Source organism: Triturus cristatus, chromosome 6, assembly GCF_964204655.1.
Source record: "Triturus cristatus chromosome 6, aTriCri1.1, whole genome shotgun sequence".
Lineage (NCBI taxonomy): Eukaryota > Metazoa > Chordata > Amphibia > Caudata > Salamandridae > Triturus > Triturus cristatus.
In genome coordinates, this window is record NC_140589.1 from 423,116,344 (window position 1) to 423,131,596 (window position 15,253).

At 48.0% G+C, this 15,253-nt stretch overlaps 1 protein-coding gene across 4 annotated transcripts in view; it reads left to right on the forward strand.

Annotated features, from left to right (window-relative positions):
• The window catches only part of MCPH1 (microcephalin 1), a 1,335,298-nt gene that overhangs the window by 471,693 nt on the left and 848,352 nt on the right, over positions 1-15,253 (forward strand). The gene's annotated exons all lie outside the window — the stretch shown is intronic.

The window sequence follows — 15,253 nt, forward strand, 5'->3', positions numbered from 1 at the left end:
GGAATGCTAGTGGTTAGTCTTATTGCTCATTACCTTTTGTGTGTTGGAATCACTGTGAGTACAGCTGGAAAAAGAAATACTGTTCGCAAAAAAAGCATCAGTGTCTCTAGAAGTAACTTTTGAGGAGGCACACACTGGACCACAGTTAAAACTGGTGTGCATATATATTTATATTTAGCTATAGATATATACACACATCACAAAGTCAGATTTAAACATTTTAAGCAAACACTGTTTTGCAGTGAAAGGCAGTTGGACAATTAACCTGTGTGACAATCTGTAGTGTCTGTTTAGGTCAGCCTAGGCCGTGCATGCGCTGTCTGCAAGACCTTCTGTAATTACTATGCAAGTGTAATCCCGCCTGCTGCTTGCCATTGGTTCACTCCTGTGTTGCTCTTTTTTCATGGCTCTTTATTGGTTGGTGCTCCCGATACATCATTACCGATTTATGGCGTGGAGCACCGGCAAACTACGCTCTACTTACACTGTAAGTGTTTATGTGGTCCTTTAGGGACTACTTCTTTTATTTCCTGCTAGGTTTGGAAGTGTACGCAATAACCTTTTTTCAGAGGCTTCTTTTTCAAAAGTGCGTTTACATGTTCTTGCATCCCCATTGGGAGATATATTTAGTGCATTCTCTCCTCCCCAATGGACTCCCCTGTGAACCCCACACAACACAGGAAGCGTGAGCTCAGTGTGATGCAAGCGGGCGCCGTGGTGAATAACAAAGCGCCGAGCCTCCATTCCGAGCGCACCTCTTTGCTGTGCAACATTTGGCGGGGCAGCCTAGCGGACCTGCTTCCTCCAATAACGGGCTTTCTGCGTCTGTCCATCTGTGCAAGGGAGCGGTGCACTAGGCCGCCCCCGCTGAGGCGTTTATCCCTTTCCCACCTGCCCTCGGAGAGCAGACATTATGGGTTGCCACGGGCTGCCAGCCGTGTTTTGCTTGAAACCCATCTCCGTTGCTGTGCAGACATGTTCTGGCCTCATAATTTCTCCTTATCCAACATGCGCGGTGGTGTTTCAAGTAGGTCACTGCCTTTTATATCCCTCAGTGAGACTTTTCATAACACAGGAGACATCTTGTGTTATTCTGTACCTGGGCATTGATGTGAAAGACGGACTTTAAAAAAGGAAGCAGCGATATTAGTCCAAGGGGGAGAAAAGGCTGCTGGCATGCTATGGTGGCAAAACCGCGTTTATATGGAGCGAGGTCGGCTGTGTTGCCCATGTTCGGGGGCTGCATGTTGTTTTCTTCATGTAAGCTGTTCTGGCAGTTGCGCGCCCTATTTAAATTTACATCTGTGTCGAATGCAGAACGGTGGCCGCTTGTTACCCACTCCCAGTAGATTAAACATTATAATCAAGCATTAAATCCTTTGCAAATGGGATTCACAGAAGGTCATTTTAACATATCCTGATTGTATGTTATCTAGTATTGCACGTCACAGCTCCAGTGCAGCGATATAATATCCAAACATTGAATTTGATAAATAATCCCCTTGCAATAAATATTTCCGTAAACAAAAGTGCATGTAGTCACTTCAAATAGTGGCCTACCACAGTTCAGGTTTGAGTCCATTGTTAGTATTTTGTATATATGTGAATAATGTGTATGATTTCCCTTCTGATTATGTTCCATAAAGCACTTACTTGGAGCCTGGGTGGTATGCAAGCATGAAGATCTCACAGCGTCCAGGGTGGCATTGGAGCAGCGTTATTTCTGCTCCTGCGACGTCGGCCTTATTTCCTCTCATTCTGCTGATCTAACATGGACAATGTCTGACCGTGGCAGGAAGACGACCGTCTGAGGAGACGTGAATTTGATCTGACTAATTAAAAGAATCGCTTTGTACCTGTTTCGGAAATCTTTAGCGTAGCTTTTGAATAATTCAATGGAGTTAAGCTTTTGAGTCTGCATTAAAATAAACCTTTTAGTATGAGCTTGTTGACACCCAAGCAGTTTTCTATTCATCTCGTCCCAGCAGGTATGCCTTATTCTACTGCAGCTATCAGCAAAAGGCATCGCCCAGCACCCAACCAAGTCACAGAATCCCCGTCATGTTACCAGTGGTGTAGCAAAGGAGTGCAGGGGCAGTCCACCCGGGCGGCTCGAATTTTGGAGGTGGCGGTCTCCCCCTCCTACCTGCGGGAGTCGCGCGGTGGCAAACACAGGAATCGCCAGCACTTCCCTCCCCCATCTCTCTCCCCCCCCCCATCTCTCTCCCCCCCCCTTACATGCGACAAACGCAGGGGCCGCCACAGAAAGCAAAAGGTCTCTCTACGCCACTGCACCTTACCCACTCCTGATAGGCCATCCTTCTGCCACCTGAAGGCATCCTATTTGAGGGTTTAAGGCTTTAAGCCATGTAGATTTGGTTTAGTTCTGTTCCTATCATCTTTCATATCATAAAGATAGGGCAGGATTCAAGTAAAGTGTTGTTTTTGACAGGTAGAACCACTCAGAAGCATCTACAGTTCTAGCCCACTATAGGTAGTAGTACATTTCTTTGAATGCTCGCTTTATAAGATCGGCCCTCCCTGGTGGAAGGAGCGCTATCCATGTTTCTTGATTAGCAGAGTTGGTCTCTCTCTTTTGTCCAGCATGATGTATGTTGTTCAAAGGATGACCCAATTTAGTCTGTTTACGTTCGCTGACAGTCTGAAGGTCCCATCCATTCGGAAATGGAAGGTATTATAAGATCTGCTGGAATAAGAGAAAAAACATTCGGATTACAGTACTGAATGAGAAGCAATCTCATAAATAGGCTGTTGGAAAGTAAGGCGCTGCATTTGTTACGGTAATTAACACAGGTGCCGCCCTTCATGTTTTAGCACAGCGCCCTCTTTCATGTTTCTTTTTTTTATCATCAAGGCGCCGCTTTATATTTCAGCACAGCACCCGCTTTCGTGTTTAAGACAATAGCTCTAACTCTCTCAAATGCGAAACAGTATTACATTGCAAATGCTTGTTTTTCTGCGTCACCGCCAAACAAATTATGCAGCTGAGGTGATGGGGCACATGGAGCACGGGATAAACAGAGCTGGGACACGAGCACATCTCATCCCCGCACCCCAGAGACGCCACTGCAAAACATTCTTGATGGATAAGTAACAAAAATTGCTTACCTAATTCTGCCCTCAGTCCTTATGCTCCCTGCAGCCGCAACACATAGGTCATTTATACAGCACTGGTCCAGTTAGAATTTTGTTGGTTGTTGCATACATGGCAACATTTCAGAAGAGCAAAGTGGGAGATTTAAATAAAAAAAATTTAAAAAATCGGGAGAATGGGGCCTTCAAGCGGGTTTCTGTCATGTATGGACTTTGGAAGTGTGCTGCTGCAGAAATCGGACATTTAAAAGCAAATTCACGTGTTTTTTTTTATCACCTTTCAGAAGCATGGAGGCAGAGAAAGAGGGGGATGCAAGAGTCGTGCACTGGCCTGGCAGGTTGCGGTCAGTGCATACACCCCCCTCCCTCCCCCGTCAGCCCCGGCTGAAACAGCTTCCGGGCACACACACAGCCGCCCCCCCCCCCCCACCCCCGCCACCAGTACTTCACAGGTGTTTAAATGACCATTCGGTTATTAATGGGGCTTTGTTGGTTTTCACCCCTTCTAGAGCCCCTGCATCGCCATTCTGACTATTGCTGGAAGAATTAGCACGTTACACATTACCAAGCCCTGTCAGCTGAAACCCCGAGGAATCGGGTTTTTGCCTGCAGGAATCGGGAGGCGGGAGACTAGCCTTCAAATAGGTAGTCTCACGCCTGAATCGGGAGTGTTGGCATGTATGCCCGCTCCAGTCGTGAAAAAACATCAAGACTGCACATTCACCAGTCTTCATATAGTTTAGGTACAATTTCCGACTCTGTCCACAAGGTGGCACTGTTCCCTATGTATTCGGGTGTAGTGCACTTTACTAGAAGAATATTACTGTCGCTCTGAAGGGCCCGAGTCAAAACGAGAGTGTGAATGTGCTCAGCTGGGGAGTGTATAGAGGTTGCTGACAAAGACGAGTCAGATTTGACAGAGCAATACTGTTCAGCTCTGCAGAAGAAAGAAGTGTAATGAGTTTGATGTTAGGGGCAACTCCCACGAATATGAATGTGCTGGGGCGAGCCTACTTCACATCTAGCACCTTATCCCAAAATATGCACGCCAACCGCTAAGAGGTTATCCAAAAAAACGACTGGCCACATTCGTTAAAAAGATAACGGACATTCTTTAATGAAGTGCATGTATATATATATCTCCACAAAATATGTAGTTTTTCTCATTTCAGAGCATTTATGTGGCAAAAACATGCTGTATTTAGGCTGCTTCAAACTGTTTTTACCCTCTGATTGTGAGTTTACTGAAGTGCAGAAAAACAGCAGAAGATGTTTATTCTTTGTAACTCTTCAATTCTCTCTCACTTTTCTCCAATGATCATCAAGGAACAGCTAAAGCAGTTCTAATACAGTTTTGTGGTAATTTCTTCTTGTGTTTGCATTTTCAAGATGTTGTTCCAATTGTGGAGAAAATATTTTTTGAATGGCTTTAACATAAAAATACTCTTCGAAAGGCCGGCTTTAGCGCTGGTGGCGCCGGGTGCGACAATCGTTTTTGGCGACTTCACCTTCCCCTCACTACCGCAAGGCAAACGTGCTCCCTGATCCCTCTATAGCCCCTCTCTCAAATACATTTTATTTGTTTTAAAGCACTGGTAAAGGCTGGCTTTACTTATAAGAATGTAAATCTACCCATACAAACCCTTTTAGTAACATTAGGAATCAGTGCTTTAAATGGGCCGGTGCTATCCAATACTGAGTACCAGCACTTTTTCGTTTTGCGAGGGAGAGTACCGGCACTTCTCGAGGGAATCGTAATATTTTTAATTGGAGAGTTCCGGCACTTTTCAGAAACAAGCAGGTACTCTGCTAGAGAGTACCTGCACTTCTATTTTTCCATTTCAAGCACTGTTAGGGATAGATAATGAAAGACTGGGGACAAGAGCATAATGTCCTAACCTATTTTATGCAGTTTGCATGCAGCTCTTTGGTGATAGTTCATAACAGTGACTGTTCTCCATTACAGTGGTACCTTATGAACTGTGATAACAAAAGGTTCTCTGTGACAAAAGCAGTAATCCACTCAGCAATCCACATAAAATACAGATCTGTGGTCTGCAAGGTATCTGTTCTTTGCAGCAGGCATATTAACCCTCTGCTCTACTTTTTGGCAACTAGATAAAACTCAATTTCTTTGTCTAGCACGAAGATTAATCACAAGAAATATCTTGACATTTTTAATACTGCCTGTGGGAAAGTAGGATCTGCATTCATTGTTACCCCCACTTTTTGCTTGGTGTCAGTTTGTTTTTGACCTATTCTGCTAATCGGGGCCCCTGCAACTGTGCTTTCTCCCCTAAAGTGACATGGTAAGTACTTTGGTACCTCCATAATTGACTACTAGTATACCCTTGTAAGTATATAGTATAGGGTACTAAGGTACCCAGGACATAGGTACAGCAGGGGTCTCCCATGGGCCGCAGCATTTATTGTGCCACCCATGGGATTCCACTTAACGCGTGACAGGCATATCATTGCAGCCTGTGTGAGTTGGTGCTTGTTTCCTTATATCTGAGGTCACTGCACTTTAAACCTATAAGTTCAAGAAGGTGAGAGGTGTGGCGCAGCGGCCAGAGTGGCTAATTCCAGGGCTCACGGTTCGATCCCCAGTGCAGGCGACAGCTCAGCATCATGTGACTCTTGGCAATAGCTCACTTAATCTCCCCGACGGCCCCCAGCGCCTTCAAACCCTATGTTTGCAGTTTCCAAATATGGATTATCATAGCAAGTCACCCCAGTGGTGGGGGGCATTGCTTGGAGGCTGAGCATGGAGGACGCGTGAACCTGCCGCTCTGGCCCGGTAAATATCCTGCATCATTGATAATATGGAGGTGGAGTGCAGTCCAACATAAGTGTAATTACTCCTCTCCTAACCCCCCCCCCCCCCCCGATCGTATGTAGCAGAGATCGGGAGGGACTGGGACCGTGGGATCAGGAGCTGCTGTGGCCGCAAACCAGCACCCGGATCTGAGGGATGAGGCCCAGCATGGCAGCCAAGGCTACTGGACTTGAGCTAGCCTAGCGAATTCGCAGAAGCAGAGCATCTCAGAGCAGAATCCATCAGAACATGCCAGGGGCTCGGTGACTCCTCCAAAGAACACCGGCAGCAAGCAGCACCGGCTTAGGTGCGCCGCCTCTGCGAGGTGAACAGAGGTTTCCAGAGTGTGGTAGGCCACTATGACTGATGCGTCATCGCTGGTGCTGCAGCTACGGGCGTGGATGGGAGGCGACTGCCGGGTTCTCCGCTGCGACTTCTATTTCTCTGTGGCGGCCGGCGGAGTCCAGGACTGAGGGGGGCCTCCAACGGGGTGTGGCCCCCACCTGAACTGAGAGGGAGTGGACAGTCCCTTTTGGTGGCTGTCACAAGATTGATTCTGGGTGGGCCGAGTTGGCCGCTCCCATTTCCCCCTCATCGCCTCTCTATTACCCGTTGCCCTAAGGGCTGAAGTTCGGCAGAGACCAGCGCTGGACAAAAGGTTTTACCACAGCACACGGCTGCACCAGCGGCGGCGGATCTCTCCAGCCTGTGGAGCTTTGGTGCACATCAGCGGCTGGTTGTTTTGATGAGGTACGGAGATGAGGGGATGGCTAATTGGTGCCCGCTGGTGCTGCAACGTGAAATCGTGACCTGTGGGGCTGGGCGGGTACTACCCCAGACCCGCAGGGAGCCTGAGCCTCAGGCCCTGAGGCCCTCACCTGAGTGAAGTAGCGAGCCGGAGGCCACACATAGTCCAGTCATACCCCCCTGTGCTCACTCCTACTTGCCACCCACAGTGGCCTTCTACCTTTTGGAGCAGGGACAATGATTGGGCTCGCCATGATCTGGAACTGATGAACGGCTGGGCTGGAGGAGGCACGATGGGGACCGCTGCAACACTACAGCTCCCACGCGGCTGTTTGGCTGGTTTACTGACTGATCCCCATGCCTTCCTCCCCCCGGACAACGGTTTTGAGAACCAGAGAGGTTCTGTTTGGCCCTTGAGGGGGGACCTGCTCCTACAGATTCTAGTGGGGTCCCCCACTGACTGGTGCCCTGGGATTATACACACACTGCCTTGCTCACTGATCCTTGCTGGGCCAAGATTCTTAACCCTTAATTGGTCATCAGCCTAACCTCTGTAGTGCATTTCAGGAGGCCTGGCGATGCCGGGGTGCGGTAGGACACCAACAACCAGATTATTTTGCACAGCACACTGAAGGATAGTTGAAAGAGCCTTCTGTGCGGTTTGAGATGGGGAAGCCCAGAGTGAGAATGACGGGGCGGCCACAGATTGAGGGAAAGACACCAATTACCACCAGACGGAGTCCCGGTAGAGGCAGACCTGGTCCAACAGCAGCTGGCTAACATTCTGGAGGCTAAAGGGGGCACCCCCACACATATATCCTTACACCCTACCTTCCTTATTGAAAAGTCTACCTTAGGGGTGACCTATAGGTTTTAAGTGCAGTGGCCTCAGATATAAGGAAACTTATATCTGTGGTGATAGCACCAGCAGTCAAAGTTTGAGTAGTCTCTCATCGGTGGCATAATAAATGCTGAAACCCATGGGAGACGCCTGGTGTACCTATGCCCTGGGTACGTCAGTACCATATACTAGGGACTTAGAAGAGTACACCAGTAGCCAATTGGGAAGGTACCAAAGTACTTACCATGTCACATTTGGGAAGAGACCACAGTGACTGGGGTCCTGATTAGCAGCATCCCAGTCAGACTAGTCAGAAAACAGAATGACACCAGCAAAAAGTGGGAGTACCCATGAAAGCAAATCCTACTTTCCTACTGATATGCACTCCGGTGCAGTCCGAGTTCGCGTAGACTCACAGAAAGTCTGCTTAGAAAAGTCCAGTGATTGTATGTCGGAATTACGCATGCGTTTACAATGAATGCCTTTATAATGCTGTCATTAGTACGAACGCGTCCTAGCGACGCATTTCTTTTGCACGCAAGTCGTTACAATGACTTGCCCTAGCGGTGCACAGGATTTTGGATTAGTATAATTTACTAATCCAACTACAGAGTGCGTTTCACTAGGGAAGGTGTTGGATTTTAAATCCAACACCTTTGCATCAATGCTCCCCCCTAAAGCAAGTTGTTGTAGTGACTTGCGTGCAAAACAAATGTGTGATAATGACACGTTTGTTTAATTGCCGGCACTGTAAAGGCACAGCGTGATTCTGGCATCATGCTGAAGGCTGTTTCCCAAGCCCAGTCAGCGTTTGGATTACATAAAATGTCTGGGAGGTGCTAATTTGCACTAACATGAAATTTCACCTAATGTTGCATTTGTGGTGAGCATTACTTTGCTCCTTTTCCATGTGCTGGTTGGTCTGCTTAAAGATTATTCAAACATTGTGTTTCCATTACACAAACAAACTAAGGGGCACATGCATCAAGGTATGATTTTGCGAGTCCTTAATTACGATTATTAAGGAATCGCAATTAAGGACTCTCAAAAGCCTATGTGTGTAGGAATCGCTATAAAAATAGCGATTCCTACACATTCCTTAATTGCGACTTGCAAATTGCGACTCGCAATGTAGGCCCATAGGAATGAATAGGAAATTGCATGCGCAATTTGAGAGTACCAATTGGTACTCGCAAATTGCGCATGCAATTTCAAGGGTGTCAAAAGGACACCCTATTGCACCCCTGAAATTGTGGTGTGCACCCATGTTGCGCGCACACATGACCCAAGGGCATGTGTGTGTGTAACCTGAAACTTTGAAAAATATACTTTAGTGCATTTTTCAAAGTTTTTGCAAATTACTAAGCAGTTTAATTGCTTGGTAATTTACGTCCCCAAATAGCGAAATAACGATTTCAAAGTGCTTCTTGCATTGCATTTAAGGAATCGCAAATTGCAATTCCTTAAATGCAATCGCAATTTAGGAAATTGCAAAAAATTGAGATTACCTAAATTGCGCGTCCCCAACACTTTCATGCATCGCAAAATGGTCTTTTGCGATCGCAAACGGCCGATTTTTGCGAATCGCCCCGTTTGTGCTTGCAAAAACCTTTGATGCATGTACCCCTAAGACCAATGATTGTTTTGGATGCTTACAAAGAATAATGGTTGCTATAAAAAGAAAGGGAGCAAAGTAGCACCCATTTAAAATAACAACATTAGCTGCTGTTATTTCTTTTTGTGTAATACAGGCTTCTTTTCTGTCCATATGTTTTATTTATTTCTGGTATTTATTAAGTGCATCCCAGGACAGTTGGGCTAGCTAGGCCAGTAGCCTACCTAAGATCAGAATGAAGGAAGGAGACTAGGGAAGACAGCAGATTCTTTTCCCTGTTGTGCGCTTAAGATTCGTCTCCAAGATGGGCCTGGCACTGCTTTGCATGTTCCCCTTTAGCCTGCTTAACAAATGTTTACATTTGACCTCCCATTTGATGGGAGGTGCCCTGCGGAAGCGACGTGATTTTCCATGCTAATTTTTTTTTTCCAACAGAGTTTATTAAACAATTACTCTTGGCTTCTTAGATGCAGCAATGCAAAAACATTAGTACACAGGTATCATTGAGGTTTGCTTGCGTCTCGGGATCCCTTCTTCCGCCAGTTCTCTTGTCATGGAACCACAAATTGTGAAGTAGTTCATCTTTGTTATTGCTCCCCGCTGAGCAGTAGTTCGCCCTTTACTATTAACCTTCACTGGAACACGAGCTCTAGATTAGTGCGTTGTCTTGCCTGCCTCCTACAAGAGGTCAGCAATTCCCCCCCCCTGCCCCCCCCCCCCCCCCCCCAGCCAGGCGTGTCCCACACAACAAGTGCCGGATACCACTTGAGTGACATTACATGCAACCAAACTTATGTGATAATATTCCATGCTCTTGCCTCCATGCCTTGGTGTCTGGGCGGTCTCCACCATCTCCACCCAATGCCTCCTCACCGTTACTGAGAATAGTTTACAGGCAGTTATTCCCTGTCTCCAGTTCTTGCGATGCCCCCTGCGGTTCGCCCTCTGGTCCAACATCTGGGTTCTTTAGTAGTGCCACCAGAGCTTCCCATGCTCTAGCTGATTCTAGCGATTTCTCACTTCCAGTGTTTCTGGCTATTTGTAGTCTTACTGCCCCCTGCCCACCGTATGAACTCCCTCTTCCACCTATCTGCGTTTGGGCGCCCGCACCTTCCAGTAACTTGTGATATCTCTTTTTGCCAGTATAGGACCCAGATCCAGAAACGTACTTGTCACTTTATTTCTAGAGGTGTGGGGAAACTCATTGCAGTATTCCGCGATGGTAGAAACCCTGCTTGATCTTGGTGTATGAGGTCCGATATATGCGGCAGGAGACGCGTGGCTAGTTTCTTGCTCAGGATTTTATCATCCAGATTGAGCATAGATAGTGGCCTGTGTGCTGTTTTATCAGATGCCTGCTTCCCTGGTTTTGACAGCGGGACAATTTCCCAATCTGCTTTGCTTGGTAATACATCTCTACTAAACGGGGACCCAAGAGTTCGACATATGTGGAGTAAAACTCAACTGGGAGCCCGTCTGTCCCAGGTTTTTTGTTTTTAGCCATAGCTTTAATGACACTCCTCAACTCCCCAGCTCTATCCCTCTCCCTAGTGCTTCCATCTCTTCCCCTTGTATTGTTGGCAACTCAATATCTCCCATAAAATCGTCTATCTCTGCATCCGTGGGGGACACCCTGCTTTTATATAAATCAGTATAATATCCAAAGAAAATGTTGTTGATTTCCTGCTGTCGATATCGGACCCCTCCTTGCTTGTACCTCATTTCCAAGATAGCCGACCCCCTTCTAGCTAGGCTAATCAGCCACGCCAGCAGTGCCCCAGATTTATCTCTTTCTGCGTGAACACGTGCCATATAATTTTTATAGTTGAAGCAGCGCAACCTCTCTACATGTTCCGCTACTGCTTCCTTAGCTGCGAACAATTTCTCTTGTTTGTACCTATTCTCCAGTCTCTCCCTTTCAAGGTCCCGGAGGCATTGCTCCACTGACAATGTGTCTCTCAGGAGTATCCTTCTCACTTCTACCATCTCAGAAATGCACCTGCCCCTTCTACCATGAAGGTACGCAACAGTACCCTGCATTTTGGTCAAAGTATTGCCCAATTGCTGTGCGTATTGTTGATTGATATACCTGGTCCTCTAGTGCCTCCGGCCTGAGGCGCCAGATTGGAATGCTCTATCTACCCCTCGTCCAGGCAATCCCAACCAGGAGTGGGTTGTGGTCCGAGACCGTCCTCGCCAGATATTCACTTGTCTGCACACATTCATGCACGTCTGGAGAGCACAGCATGGAATCTAATCTAACATGTAGCTTGTGTAAGTGCGAGAAAAAAGAATAGTCTCTGTCCCCCGGATGCTGTGCCCTCCAGGTGTCTATGAGCCCCCACTGTTGCTTCCGGTGCCTGCACGCCTCTGCAGTTCTTTGAATGGGTGAGTCAGGCAGGGGCGGATAAGAGTGGTCGAGATCCTCATGCTCAACATAGTTGTAGTCCCCTCCCAGTATCACCGAGCCAGTCAGGACCGGTGCCAATATTCTAGAGAGGAGTGCCAAGAATGAGATTTGGTCACATCTTTCCCATCAAGCTTGCCTGTTAAGACTATGTATCGCCCCTACTCTCACAAATATCAGTGCTCCCCTAGCAAACACAGAATAGTTTGTGTAGTACACTTGTCCCCACCATCTACTTTGTAACGTGGCCCCTTCTTTCGCATTTATATGTGTCTCCTGTAACATTGCAATTTGAGCCCCTCTGCGTACTAGGTATGCATGTATCTTGTTTGTCATGGTGTGCATACCTCATACATTCCACAAGATGCATTTAAGGTCTATGGTGGATACCATTGGGCTGGTTCTACTGACTCTCCAGCAATTTTCCTACCCCAGACACGCCTGGCCCCTAAATATAACCCTTGAAACAAACAAACTTCCCAACTCCCCCTGCCCAGGACAGGTAAAGGTAGTCCAGCTCCCATCCAAACTGTCAAAAAGAAAAGGCCTCTGCTAACTTTGGGGTTGTGGAGACTGCCAATCAGACCCAGGAGCCCATCAACCAGGACCCCCCATTGCTATACCCGGATCTTCAGCCCCAGTGTCCCACTCAGTACGCTACATGGTCTCTGGATGAGCCCCCGCCCTCTCCCAAGCTCTGCATTGAAAAGATATAGCCTGCTAGGATCAGAGTTTCCTCCGTCTCCAAAGTCCTCGCTTATATGATGTCATCAACAGATTTGGGTTTTATCTTTGATAGGTCTGTCTCCGACTCTTGAGCTGCACTGGTTGCCTTTGAGCAATTCGACCTTTCCATCTCATGGTCGCTCCAATTTGACCTGGGGCTGGATTCCGTCTGACTGAGCTCCGCCACCGCCTTAAGCACTTTGTGTCATTCCTCCCTAACTTCTGTTAACGAGGGCGCTCCAGATTTGCCTGGTCTCCCATCTTTCTTCTTTGTTACTGACCTTGGAGAGTTCCGGGTCCAGAGTCCAGCCACTCCCACGCCTCCTACGGCGTTTGAAAGAACTGCACCCCTGACTGGCAGACCACCTTCAGCCGGGCTGGGAACAACATTGCATATGGGATTTGTAGCTGTCGTAGCTTATTTTTAGCCACCAGTTATGAAGCTCTCTGCCTCTGCACTTCCCTAGTGAAGTCGGGGAACACAATTACTTTACTGTTTCCAACTTGTATGCTATTTTTCTGGCAGGCTTGCTTGAGGATGTGGTCTCGGTCTCTGAAGTGAAGCAGCCTTGCCACTATAGGTCACGGAGGAGCACCCGGTCAGGGGGGGCCTGGATTGGACCCTATGCGCCAGTTCTAGCACATAAAATGGTGAGAGCCCTTCTAGGGCCACTTCTGTTTTGAGCCAGTCTTCCAGAAACTGCACCGTATCATTTCCTTCTTCCTTCTATGGAATTCCCACTACACGCAGGTTGTTTTTACGAGACCTCCCTTCGCTGTCTTCTGCCCCCACCTCCAGGATCCGTACCTTGGCTTCGATGGCCTTGAGGGATTTCCACAGTTCCGTCATCTCTGTGGGACGATAAGAAATTGTCCATTCCGTATTCGTTACCCTCTCTGCTAAGCGATGGTGGTCATCTTTCAGTAGATTTAAGTCTGTGCCAATGGCGTAGATTTTTGTTTCTAGTGCTTCGCGGGAGGCCTTGATGGTCTGCATGATATATGTCCGCGTATGTTGTGCGGTAGGAGCATCCTTCACCAACTCCGGCCCGTCCTCGTCTGGGCACTTCCCCCTCCCATGATAAGGGGACTGTGCCCCCTTCGTTTGGGTACTTTCCCCATATTCACAGGCAGCCATCCTCTTCGGCGGGTTGGGTGTCAAATGGGGGGGGGGGCAGTTGATGCCTCGCTGAGGAGTGACACACAGTGCCTCCCTCTGATCACCCGTGATTACCGGACTCGTCTCCGCTCACTCAGTCAGCTGTCAACCGCTGTCCTCAGTGCCCTGGAAGAGTCTGTGACATTGGGGGCTTCTCAGAATGCCTGGCAGCGCAGGGCAGAGTTACAGGTCATTTCTCCCTCCGCCTGCTTTCTTCCTCAATGGCCATCGTATCTACAGCGCTTGCCCGCCTCTGCAACCGCTGGTGCCCTGAGTACTCTGTTGGCCCCCTGCGGCCAATTCCGCCTTGCTCCACCCCACCAGCTGTCGCCTGCTCTCAGGCTGGTATGGCATCCACAGGAACTCCTCTAGCTTCCTTGTCCCGGGGCTGCCCTTCGTATTCACAGTGGGCCCATTGGCCACTTGCCCCCTTCACCGCCTTTATCAAGGTGCCCCATGTACTTGCAGCCTGAAGAGATAGTCACGGGGCCCGGGGTGTTGTCCTCTAAACCCCCTTCATCCGGTGCCCCCGTCGTAGAGAGGGTACTCCCTCAGCCCGCTGTCCACTCTATGATTCCCCAGGGGCCTTCTCTCACTCTTGCGCCAATGATCCAGTTTTTGGGCAGCCCCCACCATGACTCCTGCGGGCCTCTCTCTGCTGAACTCCTGGCGATCCGGGGACGTTCGCAGCCCCGTAGCCTGCCTTCAATTTGTGCCTTGATCTTTGTGTGAGCTTTACCTAGCGCTCTCTGCTCCACTGCTACGACCCCGTTCAGGCTAAGCGTCTCCGCCACCTCACCAGTCAGGCGCAGTGGTCCTCACGGCCCATTCGATTCGGTTTCCTGTCTGCTGCACTGCTCCACTGCTAGCTGATCTCGCTTGGCTCACTCCTCGTGGGCTCCCAGCTTCAGCATTAGTTGGTCGGGTGGGCGCCATTTTGTTTACGGTGTCTCGGTGCTATATTTCGCTAATCCCGGCTTATCCGTGGAACGTGGATCCTGGACCTGGTGGGGAAATGCTCCGGAATGTCTCCCCCACAGCTTCAGACAGTTTTGAGTGGGGCTGGGGCACAGGATTTTGCCAAATGGGGAATTCACCAGGCAGAGCTCTGCAGTCCACTTCCAGCTACATAGGCGCTGATGGCATTGGCTAAATAGCTATACTCATTATATGCAGTTAAGAATATCTGGCTATGCAAGGTTATATAGCCTATCAAACAACAAGTTTCAAACACATATATACAAATTGTGGTAGTTCTCAAACACAGCAGCACACGTACGTGTGTGTTTTATCAGTAAGGCCCTGCAGCATTGTGGTAGACGTAGGCAATGCATCTTTAATTTTGTTTTCAGTCTTCATTGCGAAGTTAAATACTATTTACGTTTGAGTTAGGTAATATTTAATTTAAACTGCATTGTGCACTATATATTTAATTTGTTACTCTGGGCACGATGCCTGCGCAAGCATATTTATGTATTTATTATTTACATTGCGTCTATATGCTGCTCTGGAGCTCATTGACCCTTAATCAGTATAATATACTGTTATTATTCATTGAGAGGCTGCTGCAGCAAACAGTGAGGGTGTCATGCGCCAGGGGTGTGAGCAGACAGCGCTCACCACGACTCAAACGCCATTCTTCATACGTGTTCATTCTCGCAGGTTCATAGAGACATTTTGGAGAACAATTGCCATTTTTTTTTAGAACTGTATCACTAGTATACCCTTTTTATTATTATTGCTGTGTGGTTTGTAATTATGTATTCTAATTTCATCTACAAAACTTCTCTGAGCTACGACATAGAAATCCTGCCTGAAAAGCTGCA